The 27194-nt window shown below is 42.6% G+C and overlaps 1 non-coding gene across 1 annotated transcript; it reads right to left on the bottom strand.

The window, feature by feature from the left end:
• Nucleotides 1-11175: 11175 nt before the first annotated feature.
• Trnal-aag lies at nt 11176-11257 on the bottom strand. The gene has a single exon. It is a non-coding gene; the product is annotated as a tRNA-Leu (tRNA).
• Nucleotides 11258-27194: the final 15937 nt, after the last annotated feature.

Genomic DNA, 27194 nt, shown 5'->3' with positions numbered 1-27194 from the left:
AACAGCATCTGTCCAGTTTCTCCTGCCCGTCTCCGTCCATCTCCTCCTCACCTCTCTCTATCCCTTCTATCCATCAGCTTCTCCCAGCTGCTCCTCCCCCCCCCCCTCTGCCCATCTGCTCCTACCTCCCCTGTCCATCTCCTTCCCCTACTACTAAACATCTCCTGCTACCTACCTCTGTCCATTTTCTGCTCACCCTCTCTCTCTGTTCATATGCTCCTTCCCCCTCTCGGAGCCTATCTCCTCCTCCCCTACCTCTGACCACCACCTCTTCTCCCACTCTGTCCATTTCCCCCCCCCCTCTCTATCCATCTCCCCCTCCTCCCTTCTCTATTCACGTTATCACCCTCACTCCAGTTCTCACCCTCACAGTGTTTCTTTCCAGATCGTAACTAATATGTGTACCAAATTTGATTAAAATCGTTCCAGGGGCTTAGCATGAGCTTTATACCCGTGAATTTGCCTGTAAACACACGTATCAAATATATTTCACATATATTTAACATATTTCACATATATTTAACATATTTCACATGTATTTGTACATACATTTTATCTGTAAGTCTAGCGAATTTTGCCACGCAGTTTCATTTTCATGAAGCTCAATGCTTATTGACTCCAGGACTATGTGCCATACAGTGATATAATTTCGCAGCAACAGCCTAGTGGTATATGTGGTTACTCTCCCAAGAGGAGGTATGGAACATAACATACATACATTTTTATGAAGTGTAAGGCTTTCAAACGTATTTGTACATATATTTCACTTGTACATCTAGAGAATTTCGCCCTGTAGTTTCAGTTTCACGCAGCTGACTGTTTATGACGTCGTATCTCGTGACCTAAGTGCTGTGAAAAGATAGAATGTTGCAGGTACATCCAGTGGCATAATGGGCACTGTCTGCGACATGTGTTATGAATAGAGTTAACAGTAAAGAAGTAATATATTAAAACGTCGTGGCTGATGCCCCAGTGTTTCACACATCCCAGTGTCTATGGCGTGATATATCCTGAACTAAGTACCATACAGTGACAGATTTGCTGGTACATTCAGAGGTAGATGTGAATACTGTGTGCACAGTGTGTTGCTAACACAGTAGTAAAGAAGTAATAAACCGTCACGCTTCATGCGGCAGGTTTTTGCAAGGGCAACGAAAATGTAGTAAGTGGTAAACTTCTTTCTTGTATAATTTCATGTGGACAGACACTGAGAAAAAAATTCGCAAAAGTTTCAAATTTTGTTTAAAGTTTGTTACATGTCTCTAACTGCTATCATTCTCAAATACTGTCTGACTTAAGTATGAACATTTCACGCGTCGTGGGCTACACTACTTTTCACCTCGACCCACACTCTGCTGATACTTAGGTCATTCTTACTCCCGTGCTGGTTCTTTCCAGACAATAAGTGATATGCGTACCGAGTTCGGTTGAAATCCATACGATGGTTTGGGTGGAGACGTGCAACATACTTACATTTCTACATGCATGCATCCATTTTTATGTATATGGATGTTAAATTCCAGCACCCATTTTATATACTCTTTACTTCGACCATCATCAGTTTTTTGCTGCTCAAGTCGCAAGACTCATCTATTACTTTTAGTGTCTCATTTCCTTATCTAGTTCCTTCATCCTTTTGTTAATGTTCGTCTTATTTCTTTTCAAGACACTGTCCTTTCCATTCAGCTGCTCATCCAAATCCATTGCTGTCTCTGACACAATAACAATTCCATCGGCAAACTGGAATTTTTACATTCTTCGTGAAGTCCGAGAGTACTTCCCCTGTCTCATTTAACTTGCACATCAGGTCGAATAAGTCTGTCGTGGCTGGCTCTCGCAAGGATCTTAAGGATTCTGAGGAACTGTCGTCTACTCCCGGGGCCGTATTTCCACTAAGGTTCTCTGAATGCTTGTCATGTTCTCCTTGCAGGACAATATCTCCCGTCTCATCTTCAACTACTTCCTATTCTCTTCCTACAATACTGTCCTCGAGTTTGTCTGAATCTTCCTTCTACCACACACCTTTCTCTTCTTTGCTCGGTACTGGCTTGTCATCTGAGTATTTGATATTCATACAGCCACTACTCTTTTCTCCAAAGCTGTTCAAAATTTTCCTATAGCCAGCATCTGTCATTCCCCTAGTCATGCATGCTTCTACAGCAAGGGTGTACGTACTTACCAGTACCACAGGTTGCAAACCCCCTCACTGTGGCTACATAAGGGTCGGAAACAAAAAAAGTACATAATTAGTTCACATCATTTGCTCCACACACATTCATTTTATTGAACAACAATGGTTTTTACAGAAACCTTATTTACAAAATTTAATTGTAAATATGACATACCATTAATTTCACAATTGCTTTCATGTAAGGCTCAACTTTTGTCGCACACAGTTGCTAAATATACCATAAACTGTTACTCCTCAAGCGATTCCGCCCTCTTCTCAAGAGGCAATAAAAAATAAAATAAAAAAAAGAACGAACGGTGAGGGGCGGGCCGCCATGGGATCGAAAGTCTTTCCATCTCTGTTCTAAACTCTTGCATAGGTTGTCCTCTAGCCGTGCGTGCTTAGCCATTTGCACTTTTTGTGAGTTTCATTTTTCTAGACGTGTTTTCGCTTTTACCTACTTCATTCGCTGTGTTTTTATATTTTCTTCTTTCGTGAATCACGTTCTGTAGAGCTACCAAATTGCATGGATGTTGATTTTGTTCCACGTACTGCGAGACTCTTCCACGACGTTAAGATCGGATGATTCACCATTCTACTCGAGCTGCGATAGGCTACCTGAGTGTTCCTCAGATCAGGAGCAGGCCCGAGGACGCGGCTGTTGTCATCTTGGAAGATGCCTCAAATGTGTGTGAATTCCTATGGGACCAAACTGCTGAGGTCATCGGTCCCTAGTCTTACACACTACTTAAACAAACCTGCTAAGAACAACACACACACACACACACACACACACACACACACACACACACACACACACACACACACACACACACACCGATGCCCGAAGGAGGACTTGAATCTCCAGCGGCAATCCGTGACATGGCGCCTCAAACGGTGCAACCACTTCGCGTCCGCAGCTCGTGCTCGTGCGGTAGCGTTCTCGCTTCCCGTGCCCGGGTTCCATTCCCGGCGGGGTCAGGGATTTCCTCTGCCTCGTGATGACTGGGTGTTGTGTGATGTCCTTAGGTTCGTTAGGTTTAAGTAGTTCTAAGTTCTAGGGGACTGATGACCATAGATGTTAAGTCCCATAGTGCTCAGAGCCATTTGAACCACTTCGCGCGGCGAAGATGCCACAGTGCACACTGTACTCGCCACAAAGACGTGAGCGAAAGAGCAAATATTTGATCACGGATGATTACAAAACAAAAACAACGGTGGGTCATGTTCATGAGGAATGACTGGGTACGAACAACACCAACAAAACGTCACAGAAACACTACAGGTCGATGCAAACGACGCCTTGCATCACTTGGAAAGAGGCAGACTCGCGACTTGTTAGACACTCCCAGTCGAGTGTCTGCGTAGGTTGCCCCATGGAAAAAGTGCAGCTTTATGTGCCGTTCAGAGCAATTGCCTTCTGCGAGGTACCAAACTCCAGATGTTCGTTACATGCGGTTACTACTGCAATGTTCGATCAGGAACTGCGTAAGATGGACCTGTATCGATCCCTTAAGATTGTAAGCAGAAATATATTAATTCCCCACACAACACAACTTTTTTTTTGCAAGTAAAGGCCCTTCAAGAAGCGCGCCAGTTTTCAGTCACGTAGTATATTTTTTGTTCGTCATTGTTATCTATCATTTCGGTTTCCATAAACTTTTCGACTATTGTTGCAGTCCGAAGTTCTCGCATTTCTTTATTTTTGTCTAATCATGGAGCAGTTTACTCTTGCGCAACGTGTGATAACAGCGAAAACATTTGATCAGAACGGAGAAACTTACGCAGCAACTGTGAGATACCTTCACGTGATGGTAGGGCGCAATGAAGCACCGAATGATCAACAGTTCGCTGAATTTTTGTAATACTCAATTAAACGGGTTCAACAGTGAACATTACGAGTTCTGGTCTGACTCATTCTGTTTGATCTGTACTAAACGTTGAGTTGGTTCTGGAAAACATGGATTTTACTCTATGCTAGTCGCTTATTCACCGTTCCCAAGAACTGGCCATAAGATATTGTTCAGCACGGTGAAGTCTCTGTTGTGATTTTCATTACCACCATTGCATTAGCTAAAAGAAGCCGGTCATGAAAAAGGCGGCATTTTCTTCACTGGTTTCCAAGAAGAAAGGAAGACGACGGTTTTGCAAGGGACTTCATCATCTCTAGTGACGAGACACACTTCCACTTAACTGGATTTATGAATAAGCAAAACTGCATTATCTGAGAGCCACGAAATTCAAGGATGGTTTCTAGAAATGGAAATGCATCCACGTCGAGTGATTGTTTAGTGTGGCTTGCGAGACATGTTCATGTCTTTTGTTGATGTGTTTTGAAAAAATAAAGTTCTCAGTTTTAAATAACAAAACTAACGTGTTTCTTTTTGAAGGACCGTACAAATTCAAATAACGGTCTTGTAAAGGTAATATTTTAAAAGTCCAGTCTTGTAATGGAGCACTCTGGTTATTGACTGGGCTGCAGATTAAATTATTTTAAGAATTATGCCAATATGCGTTTCGGGGTTTCACCCATCACATTTCGCGGGATACATGTTCCATTTCCAATTTGTACATTGTTAAAAACATTGACTGCAATCTGGATGCTTGCAGCTGTCCTGTACAAATTAACAATTTGTGTAACTACTACACTTCAAGAGTTGTATATTTATGATGTACTTACTTTCTATTTTGATTGTTGTTGCTGCAGTTTTTAGCATTTATAATTGTGGCGTATGCACGTTACCTTTGCGTATTACACGAAAAGGGCTCAGTATCCGCCATGCTGCCGATTAATCGGAAAATCATGTCTATGGTCAGAGTTAAATTTTGTTGACCATAGACATAATCTTCCGATGTAAACAAGCCTGTTAGTCGACAACATGGTGGATACTGTGCTGTTCTCGTGCAATATGCGAAGAAAATGTGTTTGCGCAACGATTGTAAGTGCAAAAAATTGGAGCAACAACAAGCAGAATAGAAAGTAAGTACACCATAAATATGTCTCAAAGTGTAGTAGTTACACAAATTGTACAGGGCCACTGCAAGCATCCAGATTTTACCCTGTGTTTTTAACGACGTATTAACTGGAAACTGAAAATGTCTCACGCCAAATGAAGATGGGTGAAAGCCAGAAACGCATGCTGGCGTAAATAAAAAGACATAAAAAGTGGCTGGTTGTTGCATTTCTTAAATTAATATGACAGAGCACTTGAGGTAAATGCCTGGAATTACCAGACTCAGTAGACGTGCACGGAAAATCCAGAAAAAAGACTGGAATCTGTAAGGTGGACGACATCGTTACGGTCTCGGAAAACCGTTAACGAGCCTGGACGCATCATCGTTCTCCGTGACGAAACTCTGTGGCGACGCCCGATAGTGTGGGGGCCACCAGATATGGAACCCCGTTATCTGCGGGTGCATCGGTGGCGGCAAAAACAACTCGTAACGTCACGACGGCGCTAAGGACCCGGAAAGAGCCGAAAACCAGGAGAGCATAGTCTGTGGCCGCGATCCAGCGCAGTAGAAATACGACGCCCACGCAACAGAGACGAGACGCAAACGCTGCACATCAGTACGAATACCCTGGTGTAAATAACCATACCAGTCTAGGTTTTTTCTGTCTTGTTTGTAAGTCCTCGCTATTGGTTCCTCTTTTCACAAATTTATCACAAGTCGATCCCCAGGATTCAGAAATCTGAGCTAGAACATTGTTAACTGCAATAGAAAAGCAACCGCACTACATAAGAAAAGGAGCAAAGACCAAAAACGATACAGCAAGTAGACATCAGTTGCTCCAATTTTTCGCATATAGAAAGGTGGCATATACACGTTTTCTTCGCATATTACATGAAAACCGCGCATAGCCTCAGCAACAAGCAGAATAGAAAGTAAGTACATCAGAAATACACAAATCTCGAAGTGTACAGTTAAGCAAATTGTTAATTTGCACAGGGCAGATCAAGCATTCAGACTGCAGTCTGTTGTTTTTAACAACGTTCGAACTGGAAACTGAATATGTATCACACCAAATGAAGGTCGGTGAAAGCTGGAAACGAGCATTGGCGTAAATAAGAATTCATTAAAACTACTGCGCTTCTCGACTGTGATGTAATCCAAAACAGGAAGGAAGCACTGATGATAGATATTCTGCAGCTGAAATCTATACCTGCAATAAAGTACAGAATGAATTAAGACTAATTGCTGATTTACTTCCTGTTTCGTTTTACTGTAAATAGACGTTCAGAGCAGCCCAATTACAAATATTTTTTAACATCCCTAAAACATGCTATAATTATAACTGTCATATATGTATATTTAAAATAACCTGTTTATAATACCAACTTAAAATTAATTAACGCTAACCTCTAATTCTGAGTAAATGTGTTGACTTCTTCCCACCCTTCAACTTTTCAATTTTTTTAAATTTAACGAACTTATAAACAGTAATGATCATCAAAAGTTCTGTATATACAGGGTAATCAGGAACAGTCTGACAAGCTTGCATGGGTCTTGTAGGGTAGGCTGTGCTGAGAAATAATTGTTAAAAGAATTCGATACATTGCACCGTTTCTGAGTTGATTAGCACTGAAGTTAACCAGTCAGGCCGTTGTGCGTGCAAATTTAAGTGATACTTCAGAGACGCAGTCGCCAAACGTGTTCTTCGTCTAGTTTGCCCTGACAGGCTAATTTCAACGCCATTTAACTCGCAAATGGCAGAATACACCGATTTTTGTCTTAGCAATTATTTCGCAGCACAACCTACCCTGTAACACCCTTACAAGATTTTCAGACTGTTTCTGATTACCCTGTATAAACAAAAGTGCCCAAAATCAGACCCACATATTTGTTTTTTATTATTTAAATATAGAGAATAGTAAAAAAAAACTATATTAGGAGCATGTAATATACACTTCATAATGTTATGCATCATTTACGTTTAACTCTTACGAAGTGTCATTAAAAATTAGTACGAAAATGAAACTACACTCCTGGAAATTGAAATAAGAACACCGTGAATTCATTGTCCCAGGAAGGGGAAACTTTATTGACACATTCCTGGGGTCAGATACATCACATGATCACACTGACAGAACCACAGGCACATAGACACAGGCAACAGAGCATGTACAATGTCGGCACTAGTACAGTGTATATCCACCTTTCGCAGCAATGCAGGCTGCTATTCTCCCATGGAGACGATCGTAGAGATGCTGGATGTAGTCCTGTGGAACGGCTTGCCATGCCATTTCCACCTGGCGCCTCAGTTGGACCAGCGTTCGTGCTGGACGTGCAGACCGCGTGAGACGACGCTTCATCCAGTCCCAAACATGCTCAATGGGGGACAGATCCGGAGATCTTGCTGGCCAGGGTAGTTGACTTACACCTTCTAGAACACGTTGGGTGGCACGGGATACATGCGGACGTGCATTGTCCTGTTGGAACAGCAAGTTCCCTTGCCGGTCTAGGAATGGTAGAACGATGGGTTCGATGACGGTTTGGATGTACCGTGCACTATTCAGTGTCCTCTCGACGATCACCAGTGGTGTACGGCCAGTGTAGGAGATCGCTCCCCACACCATGATGCCGGGTGTTGGCCCTGTGTGCCTCGGTCGTATGCAGTCCTGATTGTGGCGCTCACCTGCACGGCGCCAAACACGCATACGACCATCATTGGCACCAAGGCAGAAGCGACTCTTATCGCTGAAGACGACACGTCTCCATTCGTCCCTCCATTCACGCCTGTCGCGACACCACTGGAGGCGGGCTGCACGATGTTGGGGCGTGAGCAGAAGACGGCCTAACGGTGTGCGGGACCGTAGCCCAGCTTCATGGAGACGGTTGCGAATGGTCCTCGCCGATACCCCAGGAGCAACAGTGTCCCTAATTTGCTGGGAAGTGGCGGTGCGGTCCCCTAGGGCATTGCGTAGGATCCTACGGTCTTGGCGTGCATCCGTGCGTCGCTGCGGTCCGGTCCCAGGTCGACGGGCACGTGCACCTTCCGCCGACCACTGGCGACAACATCGATGTACTGTGGAGACCTCACGCCCCACGTGTTGAGCAATTCGGCGGTACGTCCACCCGGCCTCCCGCATGCCCACTATACGCCCTCGCTCAAAGTCCGTCAACTGCACATACGGTTCACGTCCACGCTGTCGCGGCATGCTACCAGTGTTAAAGACTGCGATGGAGCTCCGTATGCCACGGCAAACTGGCTGACACTGACGGCGGTGGTGCAGAAATGCTGCGCAGCTAGCGCCATTCGACGGCCAACACCGCGGTTCCTGGTGTGTCGCTGTGCCGTGCGTGTGATCATTGCTTGTAAGCCCTCTCGCAGTGACCGGAGCAAGTATGGTGGGTCTGACACACCGGTGTCAATGTGTTCTTTTTTCCATTTCCAGGAGTGTATTTTCAAAAGCCTTACACTTAGCGAGTTTTAAGTATGTATAGCATTAAACAAAATTGGAAGAGGGTGATAAATCACAGAACGCACACTAGTTTCAAAGTACACGTAATATGAAGTATTCCAGAAAGTTACAGAATCTCCTTGTTTCCTTTGGTGGACACAAGCAACCTTCTACAAGATGTTCCTGTACGTTTACTTTCTGACAGTTTGGCTTTGTGACGTTTACGAAAATGACTACCTCACTTTTGCCCGGCAATTTCGTCTCTGAAAGCGTGTTCAAAGTTATTTCGCAGCAAGTTATCTTGGATGGAGAGTCATCGACAGAATTATAAGTAACTTCGGTTGTGCCACAGAGAAGTGTGTTGGGTCCTTTCGTGTTCACGTTGTACATTAATGACCTTGCGGACAATATTCATAGTAACGTTTTGCAGACGATGCAATTATCTATAATTAAGTACTGCCTGAAAGAACCTTCATAAATATTCAGTCAGATCTTGATAGATTTCAAAGTGGTGCAAAGACTGGCAATTTGTTTTAAATGTTCAGAAATGTACAACAGTGCATTCAGAAAACGAAAAAATGTATCGTGTTACTACAACAAAAGTGAGACAAAGCTGAAATCGGTCAGCTCATAGAAACAACTGGGTCTAAGACTTTGCAAAGATATGAAAAGGAATGAATACATAGGCTCATTCATAGGTGAAGCAGGTAATAGACTTTGCTTTATTGGTAGATAGGGAAAATGTAATCAGTCTACAATCACTTGTGTGACCCACCCTAGAATACTGCTTAAATGTGTGAAACCTGCACCAAATACGACTAGCAGAACAGAGAAGGGCAGTACAAATGGTCACAGGTTTGTTTGATCTGTGGGAGTGTATGACAGAGATCCTGAAGCAACTGAACTGGCAGAATCTTCAAGATAGATTTAAGTAATCAGTAGAAACCCTGCTTGTGTAAGTTACAAAAACCGGCTTTTAATAATTGATGTAATCGGATCAGCCCTCTGCCATACGCTTCACAATGGTTTGTAGAGTACAGATGTGGATGTAGATGTAAGGATATTTTTCACAAGTCATCACGAGTAAGCTCAAACAACGACAGCTTCCACAGCAAGACCATACTAAACCAGCTCTTCAACTCCTTTACCCAAAAGTGTAGAGCTCTGCCTACTTGGTTGTTGCTGATTCCTCTGGGGCACCGAATTCCATGTTAGACAACCTCATCAGGGTTGGTTTTGGGGAGTCAAACTGTTAACGACCTTCTTCCAACCCATCTTCCTTTTCTGAACTGCATCAAAAGCTCTAGTCATTTCAGGAGGACACTTTCCTTGACCAACTATCTCCCTTCGAATTTTCAGCTGAATTCCAAGAGAATACGAGTGTGTACTAATACGACAAATATGAAACAGTAAGGGGTCCATTTTATGCAACTGAAGTGGGTCCAGTTTATACAGCTTACATTTTGTTAACCAAATAACAAACATCTAAATGGAACGGTTTACTCAAACATTAACCTTAAACCTTAATGATCAAGAGCATATATTCCTTGAAGGGCTTACCTGCCGGTATCTAAGAGAAATATTGCAAAATGTAGCAGCACAGTGTGAATACTTTCTCCATTGTCAAAACACGAAACGGCGAATTGCTAAGTAACAACTGAAGAGGCGACTTGTGCACCCCGCTACAGAGTGACAGAAGCCCAAACTTCTGGCCCCACTAAGAGTTCAGGAGAATGCAAACCCAAGGAGTAGCAGTCCACTTTAACGCAGTGATACCAGCCAGTTTAGAGCACTTTCCTCTACATATATGACTAATTTATGCTATGCCATCTAATGGCTTTATAATGTTTCGACAAAATTTCGGCTGCTAGTTGCTTTACAAAAAAATCCTGAAAACAACTTATCATGTAGACCTTAAATAATAGACGTATTCTCCGAGTAAGGGCATTTTTCTTTTATGGTCAACCTTCCACACACTTTTTATTACCTACTTTCGTACTTTGCAATGCAAAGGGCAAAGGTATCATTCATTTCTTATTGAGCAAACAAAACCGAGAATGTAAATCACGTGTGTGTAGCTCAAACTGATGTGGAGAGTATTAAAAAGTGTTTGTGTGCGACAGTGATGCATTTATTAGAATAAGCGTGCTTTTTTTGCACAGCAACAGTTTATATACTGCCCAGGAGAAGCATGAGAAGGCATTGTCCCCTGAAACATGTGTAAGTTTATTTTAAGCTTCATCTCATATCTAAATAAACGCAAGCATATTAATATGATTTTATCATAGAAGTAAACCACTAAAATCACGCTAAATATTCTGATAGTGTACGACATCCATTCGGAAACGTTACCAATCTGCAGATGTGCATGGTAGCCTGAAACTAGTTAAGGCTTTGCAGTAAAGCACTTCAAAACTATTTGTGGCTGGTTGCGTTATTCATCTACATAATGGCCACAGAGTTTCGAGTTTAGTTTGGATAAAATAACACCAAATATACTTCAGATATCTTTTCGTGATTAATTCAGTCAGGAGCAACAGTACTTTGCAAATTACCATCACGTGGGTTGCAAGTGTTACATTCTAAGGTGAAAAAAATTATTGGCAGCGGTGGGATTCGAACCCACGCCTCCGAAGAGACTGGTGCCTTAAACCAGCGCCTTAGACCGCTCGGCCACGCTACCACTTAACAAACCTGCTGCCAATATCTATACACTACTTACAAACACGTTTGGGACACGTAGACACGTTGTTATCTTTCCTAATAATAGCATTTCCCCGATAATCATCGTCGAGAGTAACGTGTGTCCGTAAGCAGCGCGAGTCAACTGCAACAGTCCAACAAGGGTGACATTAAGATTCGCGTTGTCACATTCCTCGATACTTTCATACTACAAGCCGAACCAAAAGCGATGCGTTTTAGAACGAGCTTTACTGTGCAATTGGAGGTTAACTTGTTACTACAAAAACCATCAAATCCAGCATTTCAACATCACAAAACTGCAATCCACTGCTGGCCTCTGATCAGCTCGCTTTTATCGGCAGACATTGCTCACCGCGGTGATGATACCGCTCCTTAATGTCACTATTGACATGTTCTGTTTCGACAGTTTTTGTCTATCGATCTTCGTGGTCGTATCGAGTTCTGAGAAGCGAGATTTCGTAGTTTAATTTCAAGCTCGAATTTGGTGGAGCTTATGTCAGACGTTACAATCAATACATGCTGCTTCAAACATTTAGGATATCTCGAAACGCGCCGCTGTTGGTACGATTTGTTATAATTAAATGTAAGATAATGAGGTAGGCGATTAAATCCTCAGAACACGTAAGTTAAAAAACACAGGCACGATTTGTATGCATCCACGGTGGAGCAGTGCATGGAGTTGTCAAGTAACCAAGTTAGGAGCAGGGCGGGAGGGCCCCTACCTCTGAGGAATAGGGAAAACTTTGGTGCAGTCAGGTGTTTTTGTTTCAAGAAAGAATGATTTAAAAGTCGGTATCACGCAGGTTTTTAACAGGGTTGGAACTGGTACTTTTTTATGGTTACTTACAAGTCGCCATTCGTGTTCGAAACTATTAAAACTACTCCCCCCTCTCGCTTTTTTTAAAAAAACAAAGATTATAGTGTCATCTTATTAATTTCATTACTGTGTTCCTAATGTAACTTGCTGGCAGATTAAAACTGTGTGCCGGACCGAGATTCGAAATAGGAACTTTGCCTTTCGCGGGCAAGTGCTCTGCCGGTAGAGCAGAGTCCGGAGTTCGAGTCCAGGTCCAGTGCATAGTTTCAATCTGCCAAGAAGTTTCATATCAGCGCACACTCCACTGCAGAGTGAAAATTTCATCCTATGTTCTTAATATATGTGTACATGTAACAGCACTCTCCAGCGAGTGAGTTGTGATTTCAATAATTTCCTAATGAAGCATAAAACACGTAAATTCCAGTAAATATTCAAAGCTGGTTGATAATACGATAAAACAAACTACAGTCCCTGGCCAATTTATTAGACACACAACAGTTTTTATGCAAATTTTGATTTAAGTCTAACGAAATTCGTCTTTTTAATACATAAATTGTGATAAAATGGTTATGTGTATTCTACTTCACAACTAAGGTGATATAACAAATAAAACGTAGTATTTGTTGAAAATATTTTATTTCAATAATTACAGAAAAAATTAAAATATTGTGAAAGTGAAAACGTTAGTTTCCATGTCTTGTTGAGGCACCTTTTGCAGCTATGAGTGTCTTAATACGACGTGGCACACTGTCGATACAGGACTGTACTGTGTCCTGCATTTGTGGATGATGATACCAAACATGGATGATCTTCTCTAGGAGCTGTGTTTTTGGTGTGATGACATCTTTTGCCACCTCCCTCTTCATTAGTTTCCATACATTTCCTACAGGGTTCATGTCGGGACTATTACCTGGCCAGTGTAACAGAGGGATATTTTGTTCCTTCAGAAAGGATTTAACTGACCTGGTTGTGTGACAGGAGCTCCATCCTGCATAAAAATAAGTGGTTCCCTATTCGGGAACCATTCTCTGAGCTGTGGCATTAACCGGTTTTGCAGAACTTACTTGTACTGGTCTTGGCTCATTATGTCTTTAACCATGTAAAGACGTCCTGTACCCTTGCCACAGATGGCAGACCAAATCATCACCTTAGTTGCCTGTTTTACGGTCTGAATAATGCAGTCGGGATAAAATTTTTCTCCTGTTCGACGGCGCACACATTGAGATTTGTTGGTTAAATTTTCAAACGTCCTTTCATCGCTGAAACATACCTGTAAAAAATCAATAAACATAATATACCATGAATAAATGTACATAAGTTATATCATACCGTAAATAATAATTTTAAAGTTAAATTACCGATCTCCAGAAATCCACATCCTTATCACAGCACTGTTGAGCCCACTTCAGACGCTTTGCTTTCATTGTCGCTGTTAACTTTGGTTTTCTAGCGGATCGACAGGCTTTGAAATCAATATCCTTCAAATTTCTGCGAACAGTGCGTTCAGATGCATTCGCATTAGTCTCTTCTTGTTGAGATTTTATCTGTTTCGTTATTGCAAATCTAGACAAATTCTTTTGAGAAGTCTTTCTGACCTTTGGGGTGAAAATTGATTTTCTTCCAGATTTATTCTTCCTGCTGGCGCTCAATTCTTCACCTGAATCAATTTTCTGCTTTATGCGCCTCACGATAGCTTCTGACATTTCCAACCATTTTTGGAGTGGAAACGGTAGGACTGTATGGGAGGTAGGAGCCCCCCCCCCCCCAAAAAAAAAAGAAAAAATACAAAAAAATAAAAAAGCAGTAAACTATCCCTGCCGGGTCCGACAGCAACAATGCCGACCCCAAACTCCATAGAACAGAAAACAAAGAGCGACAATGTAAAATTCAGTCACTCCGACACGTGATAACGCATGCCTACTGATAAGTGGGACAACACACCAATCAAATTTTTTTTAAAAAAAATCATATTTACGGTACGCGAAGTTGAGAGCTCAAATGTCAGTATCCCAAAGTAGGCCGACACAACTGTCAAAAATTCTCGAAAAAATTGGCTTTGATGTTTTGCAGCCGAGTTTAAATCACTACAAGACCGCGTGGTCTGTGGTAGAGTGCTTAGCCCTCATTCGAGTGGCCCAGGTTCGATTCCCGCCCGTCGCAGCACTATAACAGAGTAGGTTACACGAGCATTTCCGTGAAGCGTAAAATACAGTCACACGAAAAAAATAAAAAATCTAGTAGTATTCGAGATTGATAATCGCTGTTTGGAATCTCGTTTCAGTTTTTTTCGTTCAGTTCCAATGCCGATATCATTTTTTTAAAAAAATTCATTAAGTATATGCTAAACAACAGATATCTAATTATCGTTGTTATAAAAAAGACATCTTATTTCTAATTACATGTTGTACGAAAAACTGCAGTTTCCATTGCAAATGTTAATTCCAAATTACCGAATTTTATTAAATATTGTTAATAAAGACTGTTTAAATTAAAAAAGCATTGCAAGTTAAATTTTTGCAGCAAAAATGAAATATCGAGTACACTCTATTTGGACTGTAAACAATACTTTTCACAGCATCGAACACACTGTACAAATGCTTCATTCCGGAATGTGTTTCCCCGCAACTCTGACGTAATTTTCATAAAAACGAAAATTAAATACGTTTTAAATCACGTTTATTTGATGTATTTTATATTTAAATCATACAAGTATTCTAATGGAACGAAAAAAAATTACCGAAGCGAAAGTCTGATCAGCGATCATCAGTCACGATGCCATCTTTTTTCTTATTTGTACGTATTTTCCGCTTCACAGAAATGATCATAGAATACGCGCCGGCCAGGAAACGAACCCAGGCCGGCCGTATGCCAGGCAAGCAGGGGGGGAGGGGGTTTGAGGGGCGGCAGGAAGGGCATCTGTCACCCCTTCAAATTAATCATGCCAAATCCGATCGTAATCATGCCGACCCTGCGAAAACTGCGGGAAAAGGCACAAGCAAAAGAAGAAGTAGAAGACTGAAGAAGTGATGGAGAAGTATCAGAAAATAGTTTTGTACCTCTATCTTCTATCAAGGTGTAACATAAGCAAGTACTAAGGGTTCTGGAACCAAAATGAACACACCTAACGTGTCATAAAAACACTCAAGTCTCTCTCATGCGTAATTTGTTAGTTTTATTATGTTACAGTAGCTTGGATTCTGCTTCCACAAAGTTAATGCCTACAATTTAACCCTCGAGCGTTTTTCATAACACGAGCGGCGCGGTGGCGTACTTTGTGTACATGCAAGGAATAACTGTGTTACCAAGGCAAACATGCACGAGTAAAATCACAGTTTAGGGTTCATATCATCAAACAATGATAAAATAAATCAGCTTTATTAAACAGTATTAAAATAAACATTCATTAGACCACTCCGTTGCCGCATGCAAATGTTACCGCACAGTAATGACCCACTCCAAGCATTTAACAGCGCAGTTTCATCAGACCCCAACCAACCGCTTATTCGATTGCTAATTATCACTTAAACAACTTCCTCATTGTGGAATTGCGCTGCTAGCTCGGAATCTGTCATTTTCTTGCCCGGATCGTAATTTTTTTTCCTCACCTAGCTCACTGTTTATTTTATATTATTGTCGCTCGCTTGGACGTATGGCAGCACAGCTTATCACAGTGTTAGCTGCAGCGATAAGGAAGGAATAGGTGCAGGTTTGCAGTTTTAAAACAATGAAACGGCACAAGACAATGTTATTTGTGGCTTTCGCCCTTTATACATAACACGCGCCCGCTCGAGGGTAGTTAGAAATGGCCAATCGTATCGCGACTCTTAAGCAAAGATGTATGAATGTCCTATACTATGGGAAAAACATGGCGAGCAATTCAGCTCAGGTTGTTGTTGTTGTTGTTGTTGTTGTTGTGTTCAGTCAGAACATTGGTGATTCCTTTATATCTCAGAACATGACCTATCAACCGATCCCTTCTTTTCGTCAAGCTGCGCCACAGATCTCGTCCCCTTCCCAACTCCATTCAGTACCACCTCATTAGTTACGTGTTCTACCCATCTAATCTTCAGCATTCTTCTGTAGCACCAGATTCCAAAAGCTTCTATTCTCTTCTTGTCTGAACTGGTTATCGTACATGTTTCACTTGCATACTTGGCTACACTCCATACAAATACTTTCAGGATAGACTTCCTTACACTTAAATCAATATTCAATGTTAACAAACTGCTCTTCTTCAGAAACGCTTCCCTCAGAATCACCTGATTTAATTCGACTACATTCCATTATCCTCGTTTTGCTTTTGTTGATGTTCATCTTATATTCTCCTTTCAAGGTACTGTCCAGTCCGTTCAGCTGCTCTTCCAAGTTCTCTTGTGTTTCTGAATGTCATCGCAAACAAAGTTTTTATTTCCTCTCCCTGGACTCCAAATTTTTCTTTTATTTCCTTTACTGCTTGCTCAGTGTACAGATTGAATAACATCGGGGGTAGGCTACAACCCTATCTCACTCCTCTCTCAATCACAGCACAGGTTACAGCAGCCTTATTGTCGCCAGTGACGTAATGCGCTGAAGGAGAAAGAAAATGTCGGCTCTGCGCACTCGCAGCGGACCGCCATGGGAGCACGCCGGCTTTGTGTAGCAGGAGTCCCCGCAGCGATGCCCCGGGAACGGCCGCGACTACAGACAGCCAGCTGCAGCTGCAGCTGCAGATGCTGCGGCTGAGCTGTGAGGTGAAGTGAGGTTGAGCGGAGCGTCCTTGAGGGAGGGCCGGCTACCTTGCCCGGCCGAGCTGCGCTGCAGGCTATCGACCCGCGGGCCCGGCCAGACACACGCCTAGGTCAGCGGCGGCGGCGGAGGCGGAGGCGGCGACCTTGGGCGGTGCACACGGACCCGCGGGTTGCGTCACCGGCCACTGTGCGCTGGCGGCGGCGCCGAAACAAGAGGTGGCGACAGCGGCGGCCGCGCGTGGCGAAATGGGGTAGGGGTGGGGGTGGGAGTGGGAGTGGGAGTGGGAGTGGGGGCAGCGGACGACGGCATCCACTGTGGGCAGGCAAGATGTGCGTGGAATCAGGAATCGATGCGCTCTGTGTAAATAAGGAATCGTTCACAGAAGACTGTTGTGATACCAGATGAAAGCTAGAACGATTATTTACGACAGTCATTTTATTTCCTGTCACGACAAATTACCAGGGCCAGCACCTCATCCTCATTTATCACTGCATTAAATTACAATTTAATGAGTACAGCTTCATAGCGGAATATCTGAAACAAGTTCATACACAGATTTAGACTTCTGCATCTACATGTTTACTCTGCAATTCACAATTAAGTGCCTGGCAGGGGGTCAATCGAACTACCTTCAAGCTATTTCTTCGCCGTTCCAATCTCGAACAGCGCACGGGGAAAAAAAAGGAACACAATGTTTCCATGCGAGCTCTGGTCGATCTTATTTTATTACGATTATCATTGCTCCCTATGTAGAAGGGCGCCAGAAATATCTTGACACTGAGGACAAAGTTCGTGATTGAAATTGCATGAGACGAAAAACGTCTAAATGCCATCCGAATTCTCGTATCATATCTGTGGTACTCTGTTTCCTATTTCGTGGTAGTGTAAAACGAGCTGTCCTCCTTTGAATATTTTCCTGTCGTCAGCCCTATCTGATGCAGATCCCACACCGCACAGCAATACTCCAGAAGAGGACGGACAAGCGTAGGTAGGCAATCTCGTTGGAGGACCTATTGCATCTTCTCAGTGTTGTGCCAATAAATCGCAGTCTTATGGTTGGCTTACCTATGTGATCGTTCTAATTAAGTTGTCCGCAGTTGTAATCCCTAACCATTTAGTTGAATTTACAGCCTTTAGATATGCCTTATTTACCATATAACCGAAATTTAGTAGATTCGTTTTATTACTCATATGGATAACTTCACACTGATGGTTATTTATGGTCAATAGCCACTTTTCGCACCAGCCGCTGTGGCCGAGCGATTCTAGGCGCTTCTGTCCGGAACCACGCGGCTGCTACGGTCGCAGGTTTGAATCCTGCCTCGGCCATGGATGTTTGTGATGTCCTTACGTTAGTTGGGTTAAGTATTTCTAAGTCGAGGGAACTGATGACCTCAGATGTTAAGTCCCAGAGTGCTCAGAGCCATTTGAACCACTTTTCGCACCATACAGATATCTTCTTTAAATAGTTTGGCAGCTTCTTTCGATTATCTGATGACTTTACAAGACTGTAAATGACAGCATCATCTGCAAACAATGTAAGAGGGCTGCTCAGATTGGCTCCTACATCGTTTATGTAGATCAGGAACAGCAGAGGGCCCTCCTTGGGGAACTCCACATATTAATTCTGTTATACTCGATGAGTTTCCACAAGTCACTACGAACTGTGACCTTTCCGACGGGAAATCACAAATCCAGTCGCACAACTGTGACGATATTCCAAAGGCAGGCAATTTGATTTGAAGTCTCTTGTGACGAACGGTGTGAAAAGGCTTCTGGAAATCTAAAAATATGGAATCAGCTTGGCATCCCCTGTCAATAGCACTCATTGCTTCGTGAAGGTAAAGAGCTAGTTGCATTTCACAAGAACAATATTTTCTGAATCCGTGTTGACTGTTTGTCAATAAATCGTTTTCTTCGAGAAATCTCATAATACACTTTTGATAAATTTTCTTATGCCTTGACCACATTTTTATTTTGCAACAACCTTACTCATTTCGAATTTTCATCATTTTCAAAGCCAGTATTATTTCAGTCATATAAAATTGTTCATTAGATACAATGCATCAACATTCTCGATCATGAGACAAGTGCAAACTATGTAATGAAGAATTTTGTATGACTGAAGTAACACTGCCTTTGACAATGACGTAAAGTCGAAACGCGTAGGGTTGTTGAAAAACAGAAGTGTGATCAAGACATACGAAAAGTTATCAAAATTGCATCTAAATGGCCGCATCCTCTCAGAGCATTTTCATGCAAACTGCAGCTTATAACTCAATGTTTACTGCAAATCGACGTTAGAGATATGGTCCCGTAAATCATTGGATTACTCCTATTTTCTTTCTTGGGTATTCGTATGACTTGTGAAACTTAGTACTGTTAAGTCGACGTGAACCAGTTATAAGAGGGAGCATCTGGCCTCTCCTGGAATCTACGAGTAGATACAGTTTTTTTTCTTATTCCTTACAGAATTCTTTCACATTTACGGCTACGATTTATCAGCGACTGTACTGAACTGCAGGTGTAACACTGCAGCCGGCCGATGTGGCCGAGCGGTTCTAGGCGCTTCAGTCTGGAACCGCACGACCGCAGGTTCGAATCCTGCCTCGGGCATGGATGTGTGTGCTGTCCTTCGGTTAGTTAGGTTTAAATAGTTCTAAATTCTAGGGGGCTGATGACCTCAGATGTTAGGTCCCATAGTGCTCAGAGTCATTTGAACCATTTGATTTTGTAACACTGCAGAGGCCGAGGGGAGGGGGTGGCAATTCGCTATCGGATGTCTGTTTTCTTTTCTTTTCTTTTTTTTGTCAACTCTGTTCACTGGAAAATATGACGATTCCTAGATGCGGCGGTGGTTCGGCCTGCTCATCATTCAAGGTGGATGCGAAACATTTCAGAACCCCGCCCAAACAGTGTCCTCGGTATTTCCTCGATCACATCGTCATATCAGCACCGATCGAACTGCAGATTCGCTGGCGCACCGATTCCGACGCCAGTTCCCAGAACAACGGAATCGTCGCATCAGTGGACGTGTCAGCCACCTGCCCACAAATAAGGATAAGGGCCCCGCCCTCCCTTTTAAGTGCGACGAAATCACGACAGCAGTTTATTGTTTCCCGTGTTCGGAGAAGGCCTGTAATTGCTTGTTGAATATCCATCCTGTGCGACACGGCGGAGCAACTCCACTGCTCTCCGAAGCACACGGCCATGCTGTACTTGCTACAGACGTGTACATATATGTAACTGATCTCGGGAGCTAAATACAGAAGTCGAAAAGAGATTTTACCATTGTCTGCGATAGAAGAGAGGAAAAATGTGTGAAATTCCACGATCTAAAAGATGTCCGCTCCAGAAATTGGGGCTTCCTCAAACTCTATGGGCTATAACACAGCGCCAAATTCAGTCACAGAGCTACGAATTCTGCAGACCACTTGCTCTTACTGCACAGTAACGATACAAACTGGAGAGACGATGACTGCTTTGATTCCTAGGCTGTTAAAAGGCGGTTCTACTGGCCAATTTGAGTCGGTGGGCGAGGCGCCTGTCACCGTCGCAACAAGGTCGCGCAAACTTGTCCAGTTTCCCGCGTGCCGGCCACCCGCATACAGCTGACTCCTACAGTGTTGGAACGTGCGGACACTCTCATTCGAGGTGATTGACGGATCACAATCAAACACCTCGCTGCACAACTGGACGTCTCTATTAGTAGTGCTGGCACATTCGCCCACCAGCTGGGGTACTGAGAGGTGTGTGTCCATTGGGTTCTTCGCCCACTAATAGAAGACCATAAAGACAAACGAAGGACCATCTGTGCGGAATTGCTTGCACTTTACGTGACTGATGGTGACAATTTTTTGTCGGATATCGTCACATACGACGAAACATGAGTTCACCACTTCGAACCCGAAACAAAACAGTAATCCATGCAGTAGCGCCACACCTCCTAGAAACCTTCCGTCTCGCACCTTCCGATTTCGAAAATGAGACAGGAATTAGATCCCGGTCTTTAATATAATGTTGGATTTAAATGTGTCAGTACTATGCATTTCATGTTTATTTGAAGAATAATAGAAAAAATGCAAACATAAGCATACCAATGAACAACATACAGTAAAATAGGAAACACTCTATATAGTTTGCGGAATACGATGGATTTGAATCTGAAGTGTCTAATCGGGCTAAACTGATGGCGGAAGCCAAGTAGGAAATTAAAAAATAAAATAATAGCAAAAACCTGTAAAACTAGGGTGTTGATTTCCTATGTTTCCGAGGACCTACAAGATTTTATACAAGATTACTCGGTTTCTTCAGTTTTCGTTTTACACTGAAGCTAAACGATAAAAACAAAAACCTTACGTTGCTCTTGACCTAGTGAAAACATGTGAAGGACGCAACATGTGGAATGAATTGTACAAGCGCTTTCTCTGGGGTTTTTCAGATGAACCTCTCCGATTTCCCTAAATTTAAATTTTCGTTCCATCCTAAAACAAAAAAATGGTTCAAATGGCTCTGAGCACTATGGGACTTAACATCTGTGGTCATCAGTCCCCTAGAATTTAGAACTACTTAAACCTAACTAACCTAATGACATCACACGCATCCATGCCCCAGGCAGGATTCGAATCTGCGACCGTAGCGGTAGCGCGGTTCCAGACTGAAGCGCCTAGAACCGCGCGGCCACACCGGCTAGCTCATCCTAAAACATTCTGGATGGTTATCCTAAGCGTTTTACGGTTGACTAGTAGCAGGAGTTGGTCGGTGCTGGTGTAATCAAAGAATATAGGATTATTTCGTTTCTTCGAGTGCATTATATTTACTTATCTTTACTGTTAGTTGCCAGGCTTACTCCAAGCGCTGATTAGCAACAATTTTTTCTTGGATTTCGCAATCATTTTCTGAAGATACCATGTTCCTGTATAAATTACGAATTTGTGAACAGGCTCATAAATTTGTCGACAACATCTGTGCGATAGTCTACATACATCGTGCACCATAAGGATGAAATTTCACTTTCTCGACAACTACTTCTACATGGTTACTTTGCAATTCACATGTAAGTGCCTGGCAGAGGGTTCATCGAACCATTTTCATACTACTTCTATACCATTCCACTCTCGAATGGCGCATGGGAAAAAGAAACACCTAAATCATTCCGTTCGAGCTCTGATTTATTTTATTTTATTATGGTGATCATTTCTCTCTACGTAGCTGGGTGTCAACAAAATATTTACACATTCGGAAGAGAAAGTGGTGATTGAAATTTCGTAAATAGATCTCGCCGCAAAGGGAACCGCCTTTGTTTCAGTGATTGCCGCCCAACTCGCGTATCATATCAGTGGCACTCTCATCCCTATTGCGCAATAACACGAAACGAGCTGCCCTTCTTTGCACTTTTTCGATGTCCTCCGTCAATCCTACTTGGTAAGAATCACATACTGCGCAGCAATATTCCAGCAGAGGACGGACAAGTGTAATGTAGGCTGTCTCTTTAGTGGGTTTGTCGCATCTTCTAAGTGTTCTGCCAACAAAGTGCAGTCTTTGTTTCGCTTTTCCACAATATTATCTATGTGGTCTTTCCAATTTAAGTTGCTCGTAATTGTAATTCCTAGGTATTTAGTCGAATTGACAGCCCTTAGATTTGTGCGATTTATCGTATACCCAAAATTTATCGGATTTCTTTTAGTACCCATGTGGGTGCCTCGCACTTTTCTTTGTTTAGTGTTAGTTGACACTTTTCGCACCATACAGAAATTCTCTCTAGATCATTTTGTAATTGGAATTAATCATCTGATGATTTTACTAGACGGTAAATTACAGCGTCATCTGCAAACAATCTAAGGGGGGTATTGCTAAAAAAGCCATCATGCACATTAGCAAAGGATGAAGAAGCTTCACAAGTTCGTGTAAAAGGATTTCACTGCTTCCCTGTTCTTTGGCACGCAAAGACATGATCTGCGTCCCCTCCTTGTTTTGCAGAAAGGTGTCTCTGCGATGTGCAGAGTTTGGAGATGTTTTCAGAAATATCCACAGTTAAATTTGGGGTCTGGGTATGAGCGAAGCGAGTTTCCTACAAACCAAATGTGTATGAGATTTAATGGAGAAGGGGAGTGACGCGTAAAGTGTTCTGTATTTTGTGCTCTGTTGTTCCCTTCCATTCCGGTTGTCACTGTCCTATTATGCCTTTGTGTAGAACATAGGGTGGGTTCTTTCAAAGTAGTTACTCTGGCTAAGATGTTCGACAGCTTCGTTGCCAGTAATCTCACAGTGTGATTTTATCCAAACGAAGTTAATTGTTTGACCTCCTTCAAGCATCGAGTCGAACCCTTCGATAATCCTGTATAGAAAGCGGTTTTCCGTCAAACTGTGGCTTACGTTTTGAAGTAAAGGGTGTCTGAACAGGTATGGTAAAACTTTACTGTGCTATACCGTCTAAACTAATTGAGATACATACCACTGGAAGTGACAAGCCTTTACTTCGCGTGTTATCGTAAATACAAACCTGGGAAAGCGAAGTGACGACCTAAATGTCCTACTGAGCTCAAAGCCACAACACTTACATGAAATTGAAAATAATCCTGTGTGTGTGAAAACAGATCTCATTCATAAGCAAATAAATAAGCAAACCAATAATTTCACGCTCAGTAGACTATATCAGTGCGAACTGTTTGAAAGAAAACGTAACTGTAAAAAGGAACTAATGTCGACTTGAATGAGAATGTAACCCGAAAGACGCTAAAATTTCTGCACTGACTTACGGCCCTGGTAAAATAAAGAAACTGACAGAACCTGCATTGCGCAAAAATCACGTATTGTGAATCTCACCTGCAAAATTAAGTACTGGCAGAAACAGCAACACAGCAAGACACCGCAACAGCTAAAAAGAAATGCTGCTAAAAACTAACTGCAGTTGGTCCAGGGAAATTAGGTTCACAATCCTGACATAGAATGCCAATGAAACACACGACCCAACCTTTAAGTTCCGAAATTTCAGTTAGGAAGTAACTCATAAAAAAACAAGAATAGCCTAAAGTTTTGAACATGGCTGCGTGGTCAGCGACCGTTTACAAAGTAAAATTGAAGCAATAGCAGCCCTCGGTCGCAAAAAAGAAGTCTTTTGACCTACGGTTCGGCACTGCTATGAGTGGCTTCATCAGAAGTAAAACACTCAAACTGGCACGTCACGTATAAAAGTAAATATCAAGCGATGAAGCTTTAGACACAAAATTTTAAAAATAGAATGCATAGAAGGCAAGACACTGTGGGCTGCTCACACGCGTCGAGGTACGGGAGCATCGGAATGATTCTACCGTAACTCCTGTGAAGCCCTCCGAACAGACTTGTGCGATAAACGTTAAAAAGCCAACCGTATCCACTCTATGTCGGCTTCACTTGTTCTACGATGTCCAGTATGTTGTTTCACATCAGCGCATCCTGTCTGCATAAAATTCCTGTACCACCCGCGTATCGACGTCCGCGAGGATGTGCGCTTCCTAAACCGTGTCTGGAAGTTCCTTTGAACCTGCGTGTCCGATTTGGTCTGAATAAACGTTTCCACAAACTGAGCCTTTTCTTCAACCGTTGTCATTGTGCTTCACTCATAACAACCTGGAACATACACAAAAAGAAAACTTTGTAAGTTTGTATGTCACATGGAAACATTAATCAGTTTGCGGCGCTACAGCAGGTTAAAGCTGTAGCGTACCTTTTGAGACACCCTCTAGTTTTAGAGCAGATAATGACTCATGGAGTAGGAGAACGGGACTGCTGCCATCCGCGAGCAGAAACGTAGTGCTCCCAGAACAACAACAAATTCCTCGATAATGGCACTTGGCCGGCCGAAGTGGCCGTGCGGTTAAAGGCGCTGCAGTCTGGAACCGCAAGACCGCTACGGTCGCAGGTTCGAATCCTGCCTCGGGCATGGATGTTTGTGATGTCCTTAGGTTAGTTAGGTTTAACTAGTTCTAAGTTCTAGGGGACTAATGACCTCAGCAGTTGAGTCCCATAGTGCTCAGAGCCATTTGAACCATTTTTGATAATGGCACTTGGTTCTGTTAGTAATGTGAATAGCCCAGATTTCTGCAAACTTGGTATGTAGCGCGCGCTTCCGACAGAGTCGCTGGTTTTGGACCCGTCGGTACAGATACAGACTGACTCTGGATGCTGTCTTAAAAATTAGCCCCAAGTTTTAATGTTGATGTGGGTCTCATGCTCAAAGGTAATGCCAGTTAATACTTTCTCATTAGAGGGTTTTAATGGAAATGGGGCGCTAAGACTATTTAGTATAGATAGCCTAATGATTTTCCTGGAAATCCCCTGGACTAAGAACGGACGAGTTATAGGGATGAGGAAGGTACTGTTAAGCACTGTAAGGTTAGATTTGATGCAATCGATTACAGAGTGTTGAATTCGCATTGACTCCTCTTGCAGATTGCTGATTTCATATTGAGACCTGTTAAGTAGAAATCTGGTGCAGATACTTTCTCTTATGACAATCTACATATACAGCTTTCTTCGCTAAGAAATATTCAGTCGTATGTGTCTGGCCAAGAAAAGTCGACTAGTATCAAACATAGGCCTTAATTTGAGGAAGAAATTTCTGAGTACGTACGTCTGAAGTACAGCATTGTACGGTTGTGAAACATGGACTGTGGGAAACCGGAACAGAAGAGAATCGAAGAATTCGAGATGTGGTGCTGCAGACGAATGTTGAAAATTACACTTGTTGTAGCTGGGATTCATAGTCATAAAAAATACAAATGTGTCAGCTTACATTACGTTGACATGGCTTAAAGCCGTAATATCAGCAATTGATAATAGCCTAACGCTGAAATTGCAGTAGTGTGTAATAAAAACCTATAACAGTCACTGGTGTAAAGATGATGCCCTTCAAGAAGTTTAAAATTAGGTGGACTGATAAGGTAAGGAATGAGGAGGTTCTTTGCAGAATCGGAGAGGAAAGGAATATGTGGAAAACACTGACAAGAAGAAGGGACAGGATGAAAGACATCAGGAAATGACTTCCTCGGTATTAGAATGAGCTGCAGATGGTAAAACTTGTTGAGGAAGATAGATATTGGAATATATCCAGCAAATAATTGAGAACGTAGGTTGACAGTGCTACTCTGGAATGAAAAGGTTGGCACAGGAGCGGAACTCGTGGCGGGCCGCATCAAACCATTCAGAAAAAATGATGACAAAAACTGTAAACTAGCAGATGAAAAATATCTAGACACCATTATGTAATGCAAAATTATACAGCAGATTTCACGAGGCGTCGCCACTATAAAAGTACCGTCATGTCAGCAGAGAAGCATTAACAGCAGAGCGGCATTTGCACTGATGAATCACGCTTTACCCTATGGCAATCCGATCGAATGGTTTGAGTTTGGCGAATGCCTAGGAACATTGCCAGCCATCATGCATTGTGCCAACCACGATCTGCGGGGGAGCTTGTGTTCCAAAATCACCATCTTCTCTCGTTTCGGTTCTCGTTCACAGACACTCGGATACATCATTGTAAGCGTCCTCAGCAGAGCTCGAGCCCTCGAAGGCGAAGTGTGGACACACCCCATGTTGGGTGTTTGGATAATTTTCATCAGATAGTATACCTTTTGAATTTTGTGCGCTACTAATTCGGAGGTTTCCAGTAAGAAAACAAAGATGCATTGAATACTACGCGAGTGGATTTCGCAGATACGCAACTGTTCTTTTGCTCTCTTGGATTCGACGCGTGGCCTATCGTTGGGGAAGGCCCGTAACCGCGACTGACGCATGCCCCCACGTCGTGCTGGTAAGTACACGTTTCACCGCCAGTTATGAGCTAAGAAACTTTGCGAAAGGTGCCATTATCGAAGCCTTGACGTCAAGTGTTCCTCTCCAAGGATATTCAGCGCTTCCGTGAGACCATAAATGTATTCATGAGTAATTTTCTTCTTGCTTTCTCATAATTTTATCTGCCTCACGGAGCCAGCTTCCCTAAACGTGTATTAGACACTGAGTTTAGATATTGCGCATACGACTAGCTCTGTGATCTGGGAACTGTCAATTATTTATGTTACTCTTTCACCTATCCCTACACTTTGTCTCTAGACAAACGTTGTATTTGTTTCGTGAATTCTTAAAATCTACATTTGAGGTATCCCTCTACCATCTTCGTGCAATGTATTGTACAATTTCATTTCTTTATAGACAGTAGTGATATTTTTTCCCGTCGGAAAATGTAAATACGTAAATATAAATACGCTGTGGTTCCATAATTACGGATGCCATTGTTGGTGTCAATGTGCTTCACTCATAACACTCTGGAACATACACAAAAAGAAAACTTTGTAAGTTTGTATGTCACATGGAAACATTAATCAGTTTGCGG

Source organism: Schistocerca piceifrons, chromosome 1 (assembly GCF_021461385.2).
Source record: "Schistocerca piceifrons isolate TAMUIC-IGC-003096 chromosome 1, iqSchPice1.1, whole genome shotgun sequence".
Taxonomy (NCBI): domain Eukaryota; kingdom Metazoa; phylum Arthropoda; class Insecta; order Orthoptera; family Acrididae; genus Schistocerca; species Schistocerca piceifrons.
Note: the sequence above shows the minus strand (reverse complement) of the source record. Positions and strands in the feature narration are given on the sequence as shown.